Here is a 22,334-nt window from a genome sequence, read left to right as displayed (position 1 = left end):
AAGAACTCTCCAAGATGTTTGGAACGACCAGGCTGCCTTGAAAAATTGTGCACAACTCTACCTAAGAGAATTGGTCCCATTTTAAAGGCAAAGTACGCTCACATCAGACACAGATTTGATGTGCTTCCATTTACTTTGTAAAGTTAGAGATAACGAAAGAACATTCACTGCATTATTTTTGAAGCTTCTTCACTTAGTGCCTAAAACTTCTGCACAGTACCCTATAAGCAATTTATTTCTGCCTATGTGACATAAAGAATTCCACTGTTTGTACTTTGAAGTTTGCCTTGTGTTGTTTGCCAGAGATACAGTACAGTGTAACAAATTTACACCACGCTGCAGACCGGTCCTATTGATCTATTGTCTCAGTGCAGCAAACAATTTTGCTTTTCTCCTTCACTTTGGTCGTCCTCCTTCCAAGAATGACTGTCTGTTAGCTTTATGAATACCGATCACCGCTTCTGCTCCTTCCAATCCGAACCTGTCAAAAAAAATAAATACCAAAAATACAAAAAAGAATGTTTTCAAAACAATTATTGCTCAAGGTGTATGTGGAGTTAGTACAAATAAAGCTACGCGGGGCTTTACATTTTTGTCAAAAGGGGTTGCATGGTAGACAGAAATGCAATAAAAAGTGGAATTATGTAACCAAAAATGTAACCATTCTCTTCTATAGTCAAACGCAACAAAAATTGATGTCATGGCTCGCTGTGTGGCAGGCAGGATGAGGACCAAAAATGCAAACTCACGGACTCAGGGGATAAACTCAAAATCACAGCTTTAATGCTGGAAGGCAGATCACAGTAAATACAAAACTTAAACTGGGAACCATAAACTAACACTCGCAGAGAGACACAGGGAAATCCACGCAGCATGAGGGAGAACACGACACAGAACTGAGAGAGACGCAGACATAAATACACAGAGGGTTAACGAGGGAAGTGGGAGCACATGGGGAACACAGGTGACACTGATAATCATAACGAGACAGGACGGGGTGAACATAACATGACGTATACAGGTGCGGGAATCACAAAGTAAAATAGGAAGTACAGGGGGGTTCAGACAGGAGGGGAGAGAGAGAGCACAGGAAGAACATAGCCATAACGGGCAGGGGAAACATGGAATGAACACAAAGAGAGACGAGGGCTCATAAATACACAGAGGGGCACACAGGGGGTAAGAGTCACGAAGGGAAAACACTTAGGGAACAACACAACAGGACAACTCAGGAAACATGGCCTAAATAAGGAACGAAATACAAAAATACAGGAAACTAAGAATACTGGGCCAACATGGCCCAGGACCATGACAATTGATAGGAAAAAGCTTCTTTGCACTCAACAAACAAAGCTCTTCATTTATTGAAAGTGGAGATACCTTTGTCAAAAAAGCAAAAGAAATATAAAATGTCTTGAATGATCACTTCAGAGGTCGGTAGAAAGGGATTATCACATTTGACATAGGGTTAGGTGGAATATGATTTCACTGTATCACCCAATCCTTTTGAAAAAAGCAATAGCCTATCAGTTTTTATCATGGAATATATAAGTGAACAAACCCATACGCTTTGAGTCTGGTGAATTCAAAGCAGAAGCAGGGGAACTCATACAAATAAATGGTAATCAGGAGCAACCAGGGATTGGTAATGTGTGTGTGTGTGTGTATATATATAGAAGATAATTTGATTTAAAACTCTTTAGACTATATTGCACTTTTAATCTGTTATTCCTTCCACTGTCTGGAGACACAGCAACATAATTCACAGGTCCTACCAGTCCTCCTTTAAAGTTGTTGCCAACTTGGGAAAGGCAGATTTGATCAAATACAAGAACACTTCTCAGAAAATAATTTGATAAGAAAACTGAAGAGTTTCCAGCTACGTTTATTGTTGAATAAGGCGGCTGTAGCTCAGGTCTTAGAGCGGGTCAACTATCAGTTGGAAGGTTGGTGGATCAATCCCGGACTCTTCTGATATCTATGTCAAAGTACCTGTGGCAAAATGCTGAACACGATGTATCCACTGGTGTTTGAATGTGTGCTTAGGCAAAAAGAAAACTGAATATGTGTGTTTAGATGAATGAGACTTGTAGTGGTAGGAGTAGAAAGTAGAATCTTCTGAATGCAGCAAGATGTAGTATTCATTTGCCATATAGACAATCATTGTAAGCTATTGTAGTTAATTAAAAATTGTTTTAATGATGAGTTATGGGCACAGCATGTTTCGTCTTACAGTATTATAAGTGACTGGCTTACAGTATCTAGCAAGTGGGGTTCCAGAAAATCAATACTGCGAAGCAAATCAATACCAAAAATGACTATTGAATTAGACATTCATTTAACAGCGTTGGTGCCAACAGTTCACCTCCTTCAGTGGACATACACTTCACACAGCCCCTCCCCTCAATAGCAGCTGAACGCAAAAAAAGCAAGTTGTTGTTCACAGCACACAACACACTGACACTTTGCAAGCTGTTTTCTTTAAAAGCAACATCACAACTGAAGTAATGAAAACATGGAGCTCTGTACCAAAATTGGTGAAATTTACATAGAATTATTATTTTTTTAACTGCAATAATTGAAAAATCTTATTGGTTTTGGGTTTTTTTTGCATACATTTGTGTTGACTGAGGATCCTCGGAAACAACTACTGTCACCGCCAGTTGAGTGTCTCTCACGTCACTCACGGACTGATAAAAGGTCTAGAAATAGCTTGCGATTCTTTTTATTAATAGCACAACGACGTCCCACTCAGCTCTGACTTGTTATAAACTGTTACCCAAACACAAGCCTGGGATTTTTTTTCCCCCAGTGCTCCACCGGTCCCCTGAGTATGCCTGCTCTCTTTATCATTTTTGGGTAGGTAGGTAGATGTGTGGCACATCTGCTTTGCCCCGATTTTAGCACAGGGCTTACATAACTCCTCAGTTGTGTAACCTGAGAAAACAGGAAACAGAAAGACAAAGTTGCTACAGTATCCCAGACTGCGCTGTGCCTTGATTTGTTATGTGGAGAGGTATCACGCTCTGATTTTGTGGCTAGTTGAAAGTGTTAGCTGTGATGGAAGCGCATGGTGCTCAGCGTGACGCATGGCCCAGACTCTGGTGGATGCTGTGTCACTCCAAGGTTGTTAAATGGGAGTCTTTTACCTTTTATAGATTTGGAAAACGTGACTCTGAGGCTTCATCACCTGAGTACTGCATCTTCTCGACAGGGCTTTCTCTCTCCGTGTGTGTGTATGTGTGTGCAGAGGATACGCGGCTCGCTTTGGTTATCCCACTGTAAAACCTGACACTGTGTGTATGTGTGTAAATCAAATATGATTCTTGCAAGGAGCTGCTAAAGTGGAAAATGAGTTATAAGCCAGACGAGGGGAGGAGGTAGGGGGATTGCGGCTGTGTGTTTTTGTTTGTGAGCATATTTATTTCAGGATTTTGCTTACGCTTTGATTTCTGCTGTTTTTGGGTTGTGCCCCTTTCTAGCTCAAGGCTCGGAACGTTGAGTGAAGATGCAGTGCCCATATCTGCCCGCATCAGCAAAACTATATGCAAAACAACATGCACGCAGGCATGCAGTCAGAGTCTTTCCCTCTCTTTCCCACACACACATATTTGAAATTTCTTGGAATCCCTTAGTGCGGTGTTATGCCCAGCCCTTGGCTTGAAATCTTGAGATAATTGCAAAAAAAAATAGTTTTAATTTAACCTTCAGCCATCCCTGCAATGACGAGAAAATCAGATGAGTGGAAGAGAAAAGTTCAGACATTGAATCAAAATCAGGACCTCCCAGCTAGCCCGCGATTATAGTCTAATCATAATCACTTGGCGGGATTCCTACTTCAGTAAGCGATCATGAGACAACCCGATAGTCCATCAGTGGCTCACAGGGAGGCAGATACACTCACTGTACCCGTACTCAACATGTTCAGCCATCTGCGGCGTCTTCCTGGCCACACAGAGCTGCAGAGCTCCTGCGGTTTTCTGGGAGAAATTGTATAAAGCTGCAAGGAAGAAAAGCTGAAAATGAGCACTGAGCGAGTTCAAGGGTGTAACGCTCACCGCTGAGTTCAATGTGAAATGTAAATTTCTGAATACACTGATCTCTGCGGCACAAACTAAGAATTCATTACATTTTACAATCCGGCGACTTGTCGTGCGATTCGGTATGCTGATTATCTGACAGCATGCGTTGGGTGTACGTCTGCGTGAAACGGGTGGTGCGAGCCGCGGCTCAGCGTGAACTTTCACGAAAACAGCTTGACATGTGAGCAGTGGGAGAAATCAGCTGCTCCCACCTCTGCGGGAGCTGTACTGTAAAGTCGCTTCAGATTTCACTCTCGCCTCACTCTTGACACCTATCTTGTAACGCTATTTTCCCCGCTGCTGTTTGTCGAAGAAGCAAGCCTGCACGCCGTGATATCGAACCTTCACCTCCCGATGCTCGAATCAAACTCTGCTTTACTCCGCTGGGCTCACCAAGGAAGTCCATCAAACTGAAAGTGTATGACAGGCTTGCGAAAGTGTTAGAAGAGTTTCTTGGGGGAAAAAAAGTCTTTTCTGCCTTCATCTGACAACAGCTCATGTGCTTTGACCACAAACTCCACATGTTCACCCATTTTAAACTAGTGGGAGTCATGAAAAATAGCCCTGCGTCAGTGTGCGAGGCAGAAAAAGTGGCCATTGTTTGCAGGGTAATGCCAGTGATGCTATCGCTGGTAAGCTACTGACTGGGTTATTGTGCCGGGAGCTGCCAGAAGCGACAGCACAACGGCATATGAACCTCAGTGGGGGCCGGTTAGAGGGATCAGGGTTGTGACACCATGTGCATATGTGCGTAATGGATTTGCAGTAGTGTGTACTAAGATGGCGTTTAGCACAATGACCCTCCTGGTAGCATGATCCTGGCTCTGATAAGCAGCAGCAGGGTTTTAACCACCATTGATATCAATCTTGGAGGACATGGTTGATTATTTAGTGTAAACTGACATAAAACTGAGGGAAACAAGGCTTTAATTGCTTGGTTTTTTTTCTGATCAGCCATCCATAACTCACATGTGCTTTGATGACAAGAAGTTAAATTGAAAATGCAAATCTCAACATACCTAGAGGGGTGTACTGCAAAGCCAGTTCAAAATAGTCTGGGTTTCTCTGCATTAGCTGGATGGACACAACCTAGAACCCAAGTCAGAGATAACAAGTATCACAACAGAGACTGAAAGCTTTCTTTGTTAAATCTTTCTGCTTCAGGCTCTACGTGCGCTCACATAAAAAGTAGCATTTGAAGCATTCTTTGACTTGGACTCTTCTGCACGGCATCAATAACTAGAGACATTATCAGATAAAGATCTATAACGAGCATAGAAAATTGAATGCAACACCGCTTCTTCATATCGGATGTTAAGCATCCTGAATATGTGATCAAAACAATTTGCTTCCATTCATCTGGGCCCAGGTGACAACGGCAGCAGTCTAAACCACCTCTTCCAGCTCTTCCAGCCAGACACAAGGAAAGGTTAAAGCTGTAATCTCTCTGGCGTGTCCTGGGTCTGCCTTGGGGGCTCCTCCCGGTGGGACATGTCTGAAACACCTCACCCTGGAGGCGCATTGGAGATGACCCGGTTAGATGACAAAACCACCCCAACTGGTTCCTCTCAATATGAAGGAGTAGCAGCTCTACTCTGAGCCTCTCCCAAATGATCTAGCTTCTCGTTCTTTTCACCAAAAGAAGATCATTTCTGTCATTTGTATATGCAATCCCATTCTTTTGGTCACTACCCAGACCTTGTGGCCGTAGGTAGAGTTGGACGTCTCGAGACCACTTTTACGTGGTCTTGGTCTTGTCTTGGTCTCGGATCCCTCGGTCTTGTCTTGGTCTCGCTGTATTGGTCTTGCTGTCTCAGATCGACATAGTGGTCGGGAGATTTGGAGTCAACCATCGGCGGAGCGGGGGGGTGGCTTACTGGGCTTAAGCCCAGGTCATTTTTTCAGAAGCCCGGGGTCTTTTGGAGTGTATTTTGTTTCATAGTTAGAGGCCTGACTGACAACTGTATAAAACAAAAACTACACACAATATTCGAAGCACATAGCGCACATTTGTAAATTCCCCCTAATTTTGGTATGATCCGAGCTCAGGCACTAGGCGACTGAGCACAGCACTTACGCACGTGAGCGAGGGGGGAGAAGCTGCTGCCTGTGAGTTTGTGCATCCAGGCAGACAGAGGAGAGCTTAAGTTTGACCAGGTACCAAAGCAAATCATTCGTACTGTACAAATAATGTAAATATGACAGTGTATTACAAAAGATTAATATCAAACTGATCACTTGACCCATATTACGTTACTTGCTCTTTGAGTGAATCCACAAGTGGCGAAATGAAAAGCCGAACAACAACAATGCTGTTTTTTTAGAGAGTCTTAGCTTACATGTGTGTTTATTTCATATTTTCAGTTGTTACCCTCCACGGCTAAACAAAGCACTTTAAATCAGTTTCAGTAATGTACTGATGAACACAACAATGGACATAAGGGGCTTCTTTCAAAGAAAAAACTCAGGTAGATGTTATTTTATATATTATGCTTTTTATGTTGTTCAGTATATTTCTATGCAAAACAAGAGGAATTTCAATACACAGCAGTATACGCTTTAGGGAAAAAACATTTTACTGTTAAACATGAATTTAGAGTAAACTTGTTTTGTTTTAGATAAATAAATATTGAAATATCTTTTGAATTAGTTAAATGTCAGAATAGAGAGAGAGAGAGAGATGTCTATTTTTTATCACTTTCATCAAATTTAGGAGTACATATACACCAAGTTTACTGTTAATAAATAAGAAAACTCCAGACGACTCCATTCTGAGCTTAAGAAGCTTCTGATAGGTTAGCAGAACACACACCTGTGGATGCATATAAGGCAAAACACAGAGCCTGTTTCTTTGACTTGGGAAAATCAAGAGATGTCAACCAAAACAGCAGGAAAAGAATTGTGGCGCTCCGTAAGTGTGGCTCAATTTTAATTGCAATTTGGGTGCCATTTGCAATTAAGAAATATATACAATTTCTCTCTTTACTCTTAAATTTAATAAATATGTTTTTTATATTGATCAATCTAAAAAAATAAACATTTAGTCTGATTTGATGTTACAATTAAAAAAGTGTTTTTATATGAAGAGTATGTAAAAAAAAAAAACTGTATATTTGATGATGTTGGTGTTTGGCTTGATTGCCAGCACAAAGAGGGAGAGAGAGGAACAGAGAGGGAGATGGAGAATGAGGACAGAACAGAGGTGGAACAAGAGCAGGTGAGACACACATGTTAGTCAAATGGTTATTTGTCAAAACTCATCAAAACATGTATCATGTACCTAGTGTATCCTTTTAGATACCATTTGTTACTTTTCAAGTTCTATGTTTATTAACCTCCTAGGACCTGGCGTCCACATATGTGGACATCACGTTTTGGGACGTCTAGACCAAAATACTTAATTTTTCTCTACAAGGGCCTGATATCCACTTACGAGGACATTATACTGCCACTGTTCTATCAAAATTTGAAACAAATGTCCTCATATGTGGATCTCATTTTTCTCAAAAAAACAAAAATGAGGTAAAAAAAAAAAGTGGTAATTCTTTGTTTTTACATTCTTTAGGTCCCAATCAACCCAAATAGCAAAGAAAAATTAAAAATGCATGCCATGAAAGAGTTCGGGTCTTAGGAGGTTAAGTTATGCAGGCTTGCTTGCACAACAAGGCTAAATATTTATATAAACTTTTCTGAATCTAAATATTGTACTTTGGTTGAATTAAAAAATAAGTGTAGTGCAGGTCTATGATGATTTTTAGTGCTGCTATCATCTAGTTTTGATTTTGGTTCTCTCTTGGTTAAGTCCTCAGTAGTCCTGATTTTGAACTGTTGTAGTCCTGTTTTAATTCTGGATCAGTTCTGGGTCTGGTTGAATTGGGGTTTAGTCCTCGTGCCTTGATAAAGCCCTGATTTTGTTCCGCCTTGCTGCTTAACTAGTTTAAAGTGTCCTGCATATGTGATATATATATTTTTTTCCTATATGAAGTCATTCTTTTTTGAACAAAACTCAAAATCCCCCCCATCCCACATGCATACTACCCTTTAGGGCTAAGCCCCGGGTGTATAAAATGTCTGGCTTCACCTCTGGAGTTAACAGTATCCATGACACACAACGTAACGTTCGATAATGTGTCATGCGCAAAAGCATCAGCTCTAAGACCCGTGCTTAGAGAGTGCTTTGTAGTGAATCAGAAGAGTTGACTCCCATTGAGCGAGAGCCGGCTCCTCACTTAATTTCCTTTCGCTGCTCACCTCTTACACAGTGGCTCAGCTATGCTCCAATCAGTCCATATTGTGGCCAATCACATGCGAGGATATAGGATAATATCATTATATGAAAAACAGAGAGGGTGAGAGACACGACAGTCAAGTGGAGCGTGTATCTGTCCTCTCAGTAAGTGAGGGAGACAGTAGACAGCAGTGAGGAGGGCTGTGCGAGTGCATCGCAAAAACACATAAATATGCCTGACACCCGTAAACGAAGCAGCATCTGGCTGCAGTTTAAAGACTTTTTTGTCTCGGCCTTGGTCTCGGCCTTGGTCTCGGCCTTGGTCTCGTCTCGACTTTGTCTCGGTCTTGGACTTGGCCTTGGTCTTGTCTCGACTTGGTCTTGGTCTTGTCTTGGTCTCAATACCCCCTGGTCTTGGTATTGTCTTGGCCTTGGTTTAGGCGGCTTTGACTATAAGTCTAGACGTAGGTAAGGGTATGAATGTAGATCTACCGGTAAATCGACAGCTTTGCTTTCAGTCACAGCTGTAAATGTAACTGATCATTTTTCTAATTTGCATTCTTTTATATATTTTTTATATATGCAGTTTTTGCATCTCTAATTAAATAAATGCAGAATTTTACAGCTGGTCTCCATCCGGTGGTGTTGATGGTGGTGACATATTGCATAGAAGAATCAGTGAAAACATGGCACTTCTGGATGATTTTAAACCAACACTCTGAACACATATAATCTGCTCCTGACCGCATAATGTAATTACCTATGTAATCACCAAGTTACCATGGTGATTTCGTCAGGTTAAAAGACAGCCACCTATGTGACAGAGAAAGCTCAGTAACCTCCTTTTGTATGACAGTCTTACTATTATTCGCCATGATGCTGTGCGCGTATCATTTAGGTATCATTGTCTCGGTTAAAACACAAGCACCCATAACATTACTAGTGATTTAAAACTCCACAGGTTTCATTTATGTCAGGATGTAGCATAACACATTTTGGAAAAAGAGGTCTTTTTCAAAAATTATTTGTATTTCTTCTATAATCTATTCAGCCACCAATGCCTTTCATGTTCTCTTTGAAATTTGAAGTTCTCACTGCTAAGAAGGTGTCGTGGTTTTGGATTGTTAAATTTAGATTCAGTTTTCGCTCCTGTGAAGCCCCCTTTGCCCAGCCCTCAGAAATATCACCTGCATTTCACCTGCTACAGGGGTTCCTAACCAGCTAATCACTCCTGCAACACTTGCCATCAAGCATTCCAATCATTTCAAGTGTTCCTAGTACTCCACATGATTCCCATTGACCTCCCTAGGCATGTTTTTTGTATGATCTCGGATATTGCTTTTTCTTTTTATTGCCCCTAAAGGACTTTGCTCGCTTTCACTGACTGCTTTTTCGTGCTTGAGCGCATGTCTGTGTTAAAGGTTGAATTTAGGAATTTTTTGTTTGCCTCCTGGTTCTGCATGTTGGTCTTCTTCCTCTGTGAAGTGATACAGAAAGACCTTGAAGCATGAACAATTAGTAAGTTATTGGGCTAGGCAATGTGCCAAAAGTTTTGTATCTGACTAAACAAGTTTTTAGGGAAATTAATGCAGAACATTAAGTAGTTCCAGGTTCTATATTAATAATATCTACAATACATCTGCCGGAAAAAAAAAAGCTAAACCCTGTAGTTGTACTCCGGTGAAGGTTTGCATAGTCTGAAGGGTCTCCGAGCTGGCAATACCTTAGATCTGTATTTGCTGTTACATGGTCTATTGATTATCTTTAGCGTCAAGGCTATTGGTCAAACAAGCAGTTTTAAAGCAGTCCAATCAGGCTTACGGAAATTGCAGTTTAACAGGCCTGAAGATTTATTGATCCATTGGAAAAAAAGAAACCTACAGAATGACCCAGAAGACGACCTCAGCGACACAGACCCCCTGTGGCGTCTTACCGCTACTTCATTATAGCGAAGGAGAGGAGGTGTGTTTGCAGAGTTTGCACAATACGGTCCATCCCATGTTCATTTCCTTGTTCAGTCATGTAAGGAAGATGTAAACAGCAAACGCGGCCGGTGTGGAAGATCAATGGGGAGGGTGTGAGTGTTGACGAGATGAGACGTGTTAATGAGTTCCCCGCTCGTCCGCTGCGATCACTTTGCAGTTGCGTCGTCTTGACGTCGATCGTTTCCGTTGTTTAAATTCCTGCTGGGGGTCGTTATCGTTCTCATCATGCAAATCATAATGGGAAGAAAACTGCAGGCATTCTGTAAACTATATAAAATCTATAACTGCAATATAACATTATATATAAGTATAAACATCCTAATTAATGCTGGCTTTATGTGGCAGCAAGACAGTGACTGTGTGTGGGTATGTGTGCGTCTTTCAGGCACTCAAATATGGTCGTACAGTATTTTGGTGTGTGTTAAAGGTGCAAGTCTGATGGCTCTATCTGAGAATGTGTGCGAGTGTGTGTGTGTGTTGGGTTTGCGCGTGTGTGTACAAATGCTCGTGCGTGCACATAGACCTATGTGAACAAGTGATTTATGGGCTGTTTTTAATCAGGCGGTAGAAAATGTTATTAGACAGCCTTCTCGCGCTCCCTCCGCCTGCAAATGAGCCGGCCCCCGCTGCACCCTGGGATAGTCTCCTGTAATTAGTTCTGGGAACTCACCTGTTACTGAGGGAGATGCTGGAAGAGGAGGTGGGGGGTGGGGGAAATAAGCGGGGGACATGAAGAGAGGATGGAGTGAGAGGGTAACAAGCAGACAGATAAACAAACAGAGAGGATTGAGACTGGGGGAGGAGGTGAGGGAGTTCAGGTTTGGGGTGGAGTTCGGGGGGGAGTGAAGAAAAAGCACCAGAGAGAGGGAGAGAGTGGGTGCAAGGATGAGGAGAGACACAGGGAAAAGAAACTGACCTCGGCACCCCTACAGCTCTTGGTTTGCTAGGCTTCTAACAAGCTTGCCAGTGTCTACCTGACTTTTCCAGCATATATTAGAGCCGAATGAGGCTGGGAGAAAAGCACACATCTCTTTGTCTCTACAGTCTTTCTATCTTTTTGAATTGAAGACCCATTATTAGTAATTCAGTCATAACAGGAGAACATTGTTTTCTTTCAGTAATAAGATATTGCAAGAGAAAATAATGACCAGCAATTGTTTTCGAAGCACTTTGAGGCTAATTGCTCTGCTCTGAAAAACCCGCAACAATGATTAAATTAGAAGTTAAATTGGCCAAAATTCAAAAAGTTGTTTGTAAGGCAGATATGTTTCTTTTGTGTGTGTATGTGTGTATTGTTCTATTGTTTGTTTCGATTTCAAGGGGTAACACTTTTTGCCCATATTAGGGCTGAATACTAATCAATAGCTACTATAGCGATTGCTGGGGAAAAGCCTGACACGTTCATTTTCCACCCTTTCAATAGAATATGAAATATTGATTGTAGTTTTTTGCAGATGTAAATGTGTTTTACTACAGAATGTTTGAAAAGCGATGCTTTCAAACAAAAGTTGCTAATTTAAAGCAGACACTGATCAATAATTTTATATTAAAAATTGATCAAATATCTAGGTAAGGAGAGTGTCAAAATTTAACAAATATTTGGTTTTGTTGAATGTTTTTGCATCTCTCAGCTCTTGTTTCTGTTTCAAAAAACACAACTGTTTAATTTTTGACAGTTCTGTTATCTGCCCTCTTTTGGACAGGTGTAGGCAACTGTATACAGCTGTGATAAACTCAGTGGCAGCTGATCAAACAAAATGCTCAACTAGCTGGTAAATAGTGTAGTTTCCCATCAGGCAGGTGTTTCCCTCAGGAGTCAGTGAATACCAAAAGAAGAGTAAATATTTGAGAGGTGGTGAGAAACACCACTTCAAACAATCATTACTATTCAAGTTAAATAGCTATACTTACTCATCACTTCATTAGGTATGCCTTGCTAGTAATAGGTTGGACCCCTTTAACCTTGGTAATGCCTTCTTCTTCATGGCACAGTCTCAAGGTGCTGGAGACATTCCTCAGAAATTTTGGCCTGCAGAGTTTTAGGTTGAGTATCCATAGTGAAAATCTGCTTTTCCACCACAATCTGCTGACTCTCAAGACAATTTGAGTACAGCGGATGTAACACCCTGTTTAAGAAACCAGGTTGAGATGATTTAAGTTTTGTGACATGGTACAGAAGACCACACCATCTGAAGATGTAGTAGCAGAAGCAGAAGACCACACCACCTTACCGAGATGCTTACCCAGATGATGTGGTCTTCTGCTACTGAAGATGATGAGATGCTCTTCTGCATACCTTGGTTTTAACATGTAGTTGTTTGAATTCCTGTTGCCTGTTGCTGTCTTTACCATGTCTACATGTATAAATTACATGTGATTGGCTGAATATTTATGTCTGTTAACGAGCAGTCGAACAGCTATACTTAATGAAGTTAGCTTCCCTGGCTGACTGTTAGTACAACTAACAGTACAACTTTACAAAGATAGTACAACTTTATAAAGTAATGTTTGCTGAGTTCCAGCTGGTAAAATAAACCCCAAATTTGTAGGCTTTTTGGGCATGACTGCCTGATAATGGTCCTATCTGTATTGCACCATAAGTTGCAAATTATTAAGGACAGTGCTATACTAACAAGTCCAAAACCAAGCTTGCTGATCTGTTGTATGCTAGAGTGCCAAGTAGCGCACAATGTTGTCTTATAAAGTAGATATGGGTGTTTTTAGATACTGTAGGAGTTTCACTTGTTATTCAGCTCCTTTGAAATATATTTTTTCTCTTTACTAGAAGTAAACTCAACACCCTGCTAAAATCATCATGTGACCCGCCTGTTCTCTGGCGCATCATCGAGCCCTGATGAATTGATTGTAGCTGGTCACAGGCTCTCCTCTGAGCATTGCCTTGACAGCCCATCAGAACCACAGGCTGTCAGGCCCAGCCAAACACCCACATAAACACTTAGACAAAAATGTAAAAACAAGAATAGGCAGCACAGATGTATACAGTTCAGATCTGCACATATGGAGACACAGATACTGTATGAACACATACGTGCGCGTGCACACACACTGCACATCACCAACGCTCCTGACAGGCCAGTAAAAACATAATGAAAAATTCAGTAAGTCTCACTGCGGTGTGGGTTCTACCTGTCTCAGCTCTTCTTGTTGCTTTGTGTGAGTTTGTTTGCATGCGAGAGGAAGAGATGATGCCTGTTTGCATGTTGGCATCAGCCTCGTTCAGATTTTTCCTCTTCACAGATAAATTCAGCATACACGTGTGTATGTAATGCACGTGCTGCACGGCAAATTGCGTCTGTGCTTGTATATATTTGGTGTATCTCTCAATTCTTGCTGTCACGGTTGTGCGTAATTGGGTCTGAGCCAGCCAAACCTTTTGTCTGAGTGTTGCCTTGTGCTTACATCAACTATGTTGTTCTTGTAAATAACGTACCCGAGCAGACAAACTTGGAGCCAGACTTTTCAGCCTCTCTGTTTCCAGCCCCTGAAGCACATACCACGCATATTTTTTCTTCACCTTTGAAATCAAAAGGCTGTTAATGGATGTTTCTGGCCAAATAATAAAGAATTAGTTTAACTGCAAGCTTTTCCTCAGTTTTCATCAAATTTGGTTTATTTGTTTATTTAAAAGGTACACTGCTCATTAATCAACATTAAAAAACTGAATTAACTGAATAGGTTATTTTTCATTATTTCTCTGTGGCCTGTTCTTAAAATGACATCCTGTTCCATCAAACGGCAGCCAGATCCATTTATGAGCAAATATGTTTCTTTACAGCTTGTGAATGATTTGGTATTTCAAACATTTTCTTCAAGAATAGGAAAAATAATTTCATTATCTGACATAAACGGCTGCAACGCAAAGAAGACTTTGTATTTTAAAGTCTTCTTTTTTTCTCTTCTTTTAGCTGCTCCATCTCACCCTACCCCTAGCATCCTCCTCTGTCACACCAACCCTCAGCATGTTCTCCTTCTCTACATCCATGAACCTCCTCCGAGACTCCTGTTTTCCTCCTTCCTGTCAGCTTTATCTTCAGCATCCTTTGTCCAATATATCCACTATCCCTCCTCTGCACATGTCCAAACCACCTCTGCCTTGTCTCTCTAACTTTGTCTCCAAACCGCTCAATCTGAGCTGTCCCTCTGATGGACTCGTTTCTAATCTTGTCCATCCTGGTGACTCCCATTGAAAATCCTAACATCTTCAGCTCTGCCTCCTCCACCTTGGCCTGTACTTTTGTCACTGCCACAGCCCCCAAACCCGTCAAAGCAGGTCTCACTACCTTTTTTGTCTGCTGTGCATTTCTTTGAATTGTTGTTAATCCCATCTACCTTCACTACCTCCGCTCCTCACACCTTCCCACCTGTCTTCCTCTCATTCACAAACATGTATTCTGTTTTGTTTCTAGTGACATTCATTCATGTTTCCTCCAGAACATACCTCCACCTCTCCAGGCTCTCTTCCACCTGCTTCACGTGTTTTCTCTAGATTAACAAAGACAACTCATTCTGGCCTTTCTCTATTCTTCTCCATCAAGACTCTCAAAGCTATACTGCTGCTCACTGACTGTCACCTCTCTTCTTATCCATTTCTTCCTTACTAATCTTCTGCACTTTCTAAATCACTAACTGTCCTCCATCCTTCCTCATCTTTCTAATTTTCTTCATTCATCAGCTTCTTAAAGTACTCATTCCATCTTCTAAACACTCTCTCTTCACTCATTAGTGCATGTGCATCTCATCTCCATGTTTTCCAGTTTAATTTCTGCCCATCCAATCAATACAAGAGGGTATCTATATGAAAGCAGATGAGATCAGCCACCAGCAGAAGTCATCGATGGCCTGGGAATTTCTTGATGAAGAGTTCTTCACATATAGCAGAAAAAATACTGTACACTTTTTTTGTGTGTGATGTTGGAGAATAAAGATTCAAAAGTCTTCCTACGATTTAGACCTGATGATTGTCCTTTTTATTGCAGTTTTAACTTTTGGCAGATTTAAGGTGTTATCTGGTCGTCCTCATTGCTGTTTGAAAATTACACCTCTCTAACTCTCAACTGCCTTTGTAGAATGTCTTTTGCACAGTAATATCCACATGATTACTCCCTTGCAGTTCTGTTTCCTCCCACTTGACTTTAAAACTTCCTTTCTCTATCTGACTCAGACGACTGCCGCTGGAGACGGCGTCTGGTGATTAACAGAGCATATCACTATTGTAGCATCTCTATGCAAATAAGGGAGCTACTTCACTGGTGTTGAGAAGAGCGAATACAGAGGGCACTTGTTAAGTGGCTGCCATAATAATCCTTATTAGAGCAAAATGGACAATTTATTTATAGGAAAGGAATACATCAGCATATTGTAACTAAATTGAAGTCAGTAATGCACCTTAAATGATTTATGCCTTGGAAAGAAAGAAAAGAAAGAGGGCCTTTAATAATGCAAGTCTAAACAAGTTTCACACTTGGCACATATTAAACTTTTTGATGTGTTGCTTTGAAGTCAAAGGGCTGTGTAATATTACTATAATGAGAGACACTTCCAACAAAAGGTGATATTTCTACCTGCAGATTCACAACAGTGACAATAAACATGGCACTGATTAAGTCAGACACAGCAAGAAAGGGGGTCGAGGTGGGTTGCAGAGACATCAACAACGGTAGGCAGGCTAGAGTAGCCTAAATGGAGGACTCACAATCATTCCTCAATTTCACAATTGGATGCATAAAAGAGTAGCATAAAGGCTATTGGTGGAGTTTATTTGGCAATTAGCAAAATGCTTTCATATTTAATAGAAAGATTTTATTTACTGAAAGTCTGATAGATTGCTTAGAGTATAGAGTAAACTTTGACAGTGACGGATGGGAAAAGCACTTGCTAGCCAGCATTGCTGTCCAAAGGACAGCAATGCTGGCTAGCAATGTTGTTTCTTTGCATTTCTTTGCATAGTTTGCATTTCTTTGCATAGTTTGCATTAAAATCACATTTCTGTGTAATCTATACAAAAGTCTGAAAAGTGCATATAAACCTCATCAGACCAGCAGCAAAATTGATTTTTCTTCTACCTTGTAACCTCTCAGCTGCTTGGCTGCTGATCCATTTGCATGATCCATTTGCATTTAATCTGCAACTGTCTTAGAAGACAAGAAAAAATAAGGACTAGTGATGCAATAAATTTGAATCTGACGACTCAAAAAACAGAATTAAATCTTTTCCTCAGACATTTGAGGCAGTCTGTTTACAATCCCACCCCTAGAACAGCATGGCTTGGAAAAACCCCCCCAGAAGATTGACACCTATGGGAGCAGAAGAGATTTTTCACTCTGTCAAACTCAACTCCTGGCATTTTTTTTCATTGCGTATGAAAACATCTTTATTAAATATATTTCAAATCTCGCTTAGAGGCAATAATTATGTAATTGCACATGTGTAAAAGATATGTGTAGAATCTAAACATAGACCATGCCAACATATAGCCATAGCTTGTGTTGCCTGTGCGCCTTTGAAAGGATCAACCTCCCCTAGGAGCTGATTGAGAAAGCATATACTGTTTTTAAAAAAAAACATATGTGGCAGCCTCCCATCTCCTGCTGTGCTTTGAAAGTCTGTTTCCATTCACCAAGACATATCATCAGGCACAGCACTGCAAGAAAAAAAAATCAAAGTATATGCTTTCCATAGTCCTTAGCAGTAAGTAAATAACGGAGAGCAACTTCTATTGATGAGTGCACTTTGCTGGAGAGTAAATATGCAATACCTGAAATAATACATAGTGTTTGTGTTGGAGGTCTGGCAATGCTTGTTATTCCTCACTGATGGACTTTGTAAAAGGCTTTTCAAGTGTGTTTTGAAGCAATGTTGATGTCCAAGCACTCAAAAATTAAACTGTTGGATTTTTGAAATTCCTTTTTTGAGGCAGATTATAAATAGCAGGCAAGTAAAAGGTATAAACAGCTGCAAAGCTAATATATTTACAGCTATGAAAGTGTGAGCAAAAGATTAAAGGACTAAAGGTATTCATCCAGAGTTATATTTAGTTAATAGTTATATTTACTACGGTATCTACGGTGGCTCTGTTTTGGTTGTAGGTATGAATGTGAGTATAGATGGTTATTTGGATCTGTGTTAGCACTACTACAGACTAGTAACATGTCCACGGTGTGCCCGGTATCAGCTGGGATGGGCTCCAGCGCCACCATTGTCCTGAACTGGATAAGTTGAAGAGAATAGACGGAATAATGGAGAAGGTGGACTGGCCAGAACTGTGTGCCTGAGACAACCACATTAACGATATTCACTCCTTCTGACGTCATATGGAGCCGAGAATAGAAAACCTGAAGCAAAGCAGTTTGAACTCCAAGCGTTACTCTCATAAGGAATATGTGTCCATACCCTGACTACATTATTTGAAACTTTGGTTATGATTTACATAAGGATCCACCACGATGTGCTCGAGTGGTCTTCAAGGATATTACAGGTGCTTTTTTTTTTTACTTATGTGACTTTTTGAAAATGTTGAATTTTTATGTTGCAAATCAAGGTCAATGAAGTTATCAAATCTGGTTTAGGGTAAATATAAAGATATAAATATATTTATGATATATTGTGCTATCTCTAAATGTACCCTGAATATGGCTTACTACATGCCTCTGGTATATGTTTAAAAATGGCTTGCTGTCACTTGTGCTAGTTTTAGGTGAACAGGGCATATCATCAGATATGGTCCCACCAACTTCCATTCCACTATTTCACTCATTTCTAGAAATCCTGGGTAAGGGGGACCGAATTTGCCAAATTATGCAGGAATATAGAAGTTTTAAAAGCTATGGGCTGATTGGTCAGATGCAATTATATCACTGTCTGTCACGTAGCCTGATCTTTGCTTATTGGCATGGGGTAAGCTGTTATCACCAGTGAAGTTACCATGTATGTAAAACAGTAAAGTTTCCCCAAAGTAATGTGGGTGTGGCTAGTGAAATAAAACTGAGCTTTCCAAACTAGCTAATAGTCACATGCAGTCCCCTTTTTTCTTAATAAACGATTTAAAATATCGATTTTGTTTTACTATTTCTTAATGATCTGACAGGTGAAAGTAAAATTAGAAATCAGGAACAGAGCACTGTATGTATGCGCAAGTATAAGCTTGAACTTTTCCGTTATTTTCTTCCGAATTTCACTGCCAGGCGTTTAGCTCTTAACTTGGACTATGAAAGAAACAGGGGTTCTCTAATCTCTTATAACTTGCATGGTTTGCTTTGGTTCGAGGATTACGTGGGCCTCCATAAACCAAGAAAACATTTGACTCCATTTCAAAACCCAGTTCATATTTATATAAAAAAAATGTTAAGAAGAAAAACAACACCTTGTTATAAACGGGACCAATTTTCTTAATTCCTTAAAAGTTGCCATTTTTTAATACACCGTGCATTATCACTTTTACCTTTTCGCTAATGCTCACCTGGAGCATAGCACTGGATAGCATGGTGCCAGGGTGCAGGAGCAACACGTCCATGGAATGGGATTACACTTATCTGCTATTATAAAAGCACCTGGAATCATCCATGCGACTGTAAAAATAGCTCAGTAATCATGTAAGTGGTTGACAAAAATAATTACTGCTGGATTAGAGATTGTCAGATCATAGAGGGGGGATTCTGGCATTACATGAAGTGACAGTGTAGACCGTTTGTGGATTATACAGAATGGCTTATAGTGTTCAATTAACATCAACAGAAATGTAGCCCAGGTGCAAACAATGTGGAGTGGTAGACCTTCCATTCTGACCTAATATTTCATTACATTCATCTAATTAATTATGCAAATTAAAGTCATTTGTTATCCTTATGTTTGCACATGAAGCACTGTTTCATCACTGTTTGTTTTGGTTTCATATGTAACAGATGGGTTGCATGGCTGTATCTGCAGTGCATTCAGCACCCATTAGTAGTTATGAAGCAATGTTCGAGACCCTCTCCTCGAAGACAGAGTGATGGCCGAACACGGTCCCTCCATCCCAAACACATGTCGAGTAGTGTTCATTAGTCGCACCATTCGGAGAGGTTCATAAATCACAGCCATCTGGAACACTCTCGCTGCTGCAAAGCAGCACGCTCCATGCACCCCACACCTCCCCGTCCTGTGTGCCACTGGCAAATGGCCAATCAGATAGCAGATCCCAGAGTACCACGTCATGGCTGGGCCAGGCTGGAAGCAACACGGCAGACAACCTTTTAAAACTTTCGTTTTGTTATAAACGGAGACTTTAGAGTGCCTCACTCCAGCTAATGGAAAAGCTGATTTAGAAGAAAGAGTGTCACACTCGAATGCAGACGCCGAATTTTAAAACAAAAACTAATGTGATTTTTCAGACACTAATAAGGTTTTACTCCATAGTGCAACAAACATGGGATTGGGGTTAAACTCTTTTTTGGACTTACATTATTTGTCACTGAATTGCATATAAAGTAATTGTGCTCGTTTTCAATCAGCAGACATTTTTGAAGAAATGATTCACTCACGCTCGATATATACCTTCAAAAAGAATTTATTTCTTGGGTGACAAAATTCAAAGTCATGTTCTGTTGCAAGAATGCCGGTGAAAATAGAGCGAAGCTTCTGTCTCAGCTGAAGAGGACCTTGGGGGAGAATTTATTTGTCAAGGCTGCGGGTGACATAAATACATCACAAGTGTTGCCACTAAGAGGAATTAATTTGACAGCCTACCTATGTGATATGCATAACTTGAAGTTTAGAATGAACCTGAGAACAACTACCAATAAAAATGTGAAGCTGTTATTTTCTAATGCCTGTAACCTGGCTGTTACTTTTTTGATCTTAACTCAAGATCCGGCAAAGCAGTTGCCAAAGCTAAGCAACATGTTTGCAGACATGTATTCCAGAGAGAGACCTAAATACATTTCACGTGGAACTCCTTTTGAATTGGATGGCAGCATTATGTCTCAAAAACATTGACACAGGGCCATGTTTACCACTGTGTAACGTATTCTTTTAACAGCAGTGCCATAGATGGCTGGAAACTGAGGACTTCTGGGAGAACACAGTTGGACTATACTTGTCTGATAGAGGATTTTAGGTGCTCGGCAGTCCTGGGTCAGTTCTGGATCAAATGACTTTTTCCCTGCCTGAGCCTATTGAGTCTTTTACATGACAGGAATGATCTCCGTTTTTAATGCAGTGCCACCTGATGGCCTAAAGACCACAGTCATCCAACACTGACATTTGCCCCTTGCATAGAAAGATTTCTCCGCATTCTCAGGCTTGTTTGCTGATATTGAGGAACATTTTTCTGAAATTGTTCCAAAATCTGTAGACAGTCTTTTTTTGCAGATTGGTGAACCTCTGCCTCTCTAAGATGCTATTTTGATGTCATGTTACAGACCTGCTGCCAACTATGCTCCTTCAGCTGTTTCTTTTAGCACCACTTACTTTTCCAGCCTTTTGTTGCCCTCCTCCCAACTTTTTTCAAGGTGTCTGACATCCATAAATTTTAAAACATAGAGCAATTTTATATGTTTTTTCTTTTGTGGGTGAAATATGGGTTCATAGGATTAAAATTCTTGCAATCTTATTTGACTTATAATTCAATAAGGAAAGATTATTTGGAAGAATTGAACATAACAGAAACTGATGCTTGTGTTGGTGAAGATGAAGATGGAGCTCTGACTAATATGAGGTGGAGACAGGGAGGAGGTGAGTTCCATGAACACGAGTTTGAAGTGGAAAATGACAAAGATTTAAACCTCTCAGATTCAAGGCTGATTGGCTCAAAGATGACAGGGAAGAAGATGATTGGACTAGAACAATGTTGCATGGAGTTTGACAGTGTGGGAAAGCAGTAGTAATGCAAAGAATAGATTAGCAGCCAAACACCAAGGAAAGCAGGCAGATGAGTAATTACTGATCTTCATTATTGAACATCTGCATAAGCTTCATTTTACACATTGTACCGCGCTCTGGAATAGAGGTTGCAGCATAAGATGGAGGAGCCGGGGTGGAGATGGGTCTCAAAGTGGCTTGCAGAGGCAGGTGTAACTGTGGCCAGGATGAAACAGTGACACACCAGAGGGTGCATGCTGAACCATCTAGTGAATAAGGCTTTAACACACAATATAATATTTTCATGAAGTAAAATTACAGGACCTGGACAGCGTAGCAGCACCGGTGGTCTAGTAATGGTTCAAGAAATGCAAAAACATGATGGTAATTTGCTCTTAGATGGCATTTAAAAAAGTTGAATTTAGAAATGTCTGTGGGAGTTCTGATTTATGTGCTCATGCGCACAGATGTGTGTGTGTGTGTCTGAGTGTATGTGAATGCATGCATATTCAGGTCAACACCTGTAGCTCCTGCTGAGCATGAAATGGCTTATTTGCTTGCACAGATTCAGTTCTGGTGTTTATAATAAAAATGTGCTTTGCATGTTTTTGGAGTCAAGCTTATCACTTCGCAAACAGAGGCCCGCGTGCACACACACCCTCACAAAGAGCGATTAAACACACAAGTGGTGACTCCGCTTGATGCCATTTATCCCTGATGCATCTCGCTCTGCTGGCGTTTGTTCTCGTGTTATTTGCTGATGCACAAGCCAAACAACAAAGAGGGAACCTAATGGGGTGAAGAAGAGCATGATTTCGTAACAGCTGATAGACACACGACACCTAAAAGTCTTTTTTTTAATTTTATTTGATTTATGACGCCCCTGCTCATTTGGATGCTGTTAAATTACAACAGCAGTAAGACACAAAGAGACATTTTCAGCCACAAGCAAAATTCTCTCCCTGCCACTGCTCCTTTCCTCTGCCTCCTCTCTGGGGAAATCACCGACAGGGGTGGGGAGGAGAGTGGCGAGATGTTGTTTTCTTTCTGCTCAAGTGGCGTGTTACCCCTGCTTTCTCCCCCTCTTCTGTCCACCTGTGCCCTCCTCAGCTCTTCTCGCAGCACAATAATAATCTGACCATCTGCCGTAATCAAACTTTCCCTCTTCTTCCCCTCTTGTTCATC

At 40.8% G+C, this 22,334-nt stretch overlaps 1 protein-coding gene across 3 annotated transcripts in view; it reads left to right on the top strand.

The window, feature by feature from the left end:
* Positions 1-22,334, top strand: part of LOC120734226 (neural cell adhesion molecule 2-like) — a 442,177-nt gene that overhangs the window by 17,768 nt on the left and 402,075 nt on the right. The window lies entirely within an intron of this gene.

The sequence above is a fragment of the Simochromis diagramma genome, unplaced genomic scaffold (genome assembly GCF_900408965.1).
Source record: "Simochromis diagramma unplaced genomic scaffold, fSimDia1.1 OVJJ01000411.1, whole genome shotgun sequence".
NCBI classification, from domain to species: Eukaryota; Metazoa; Chordata; class Actinopteri; order Cichliformes; family Cichlidae; genus Simochromis; species Simochromis diagramma.
The sequence above is the reverse complement of the archived record's forward strand: the minus strand, read 5'-3'. Positions and strand labels throughout refer to the sequence as shown.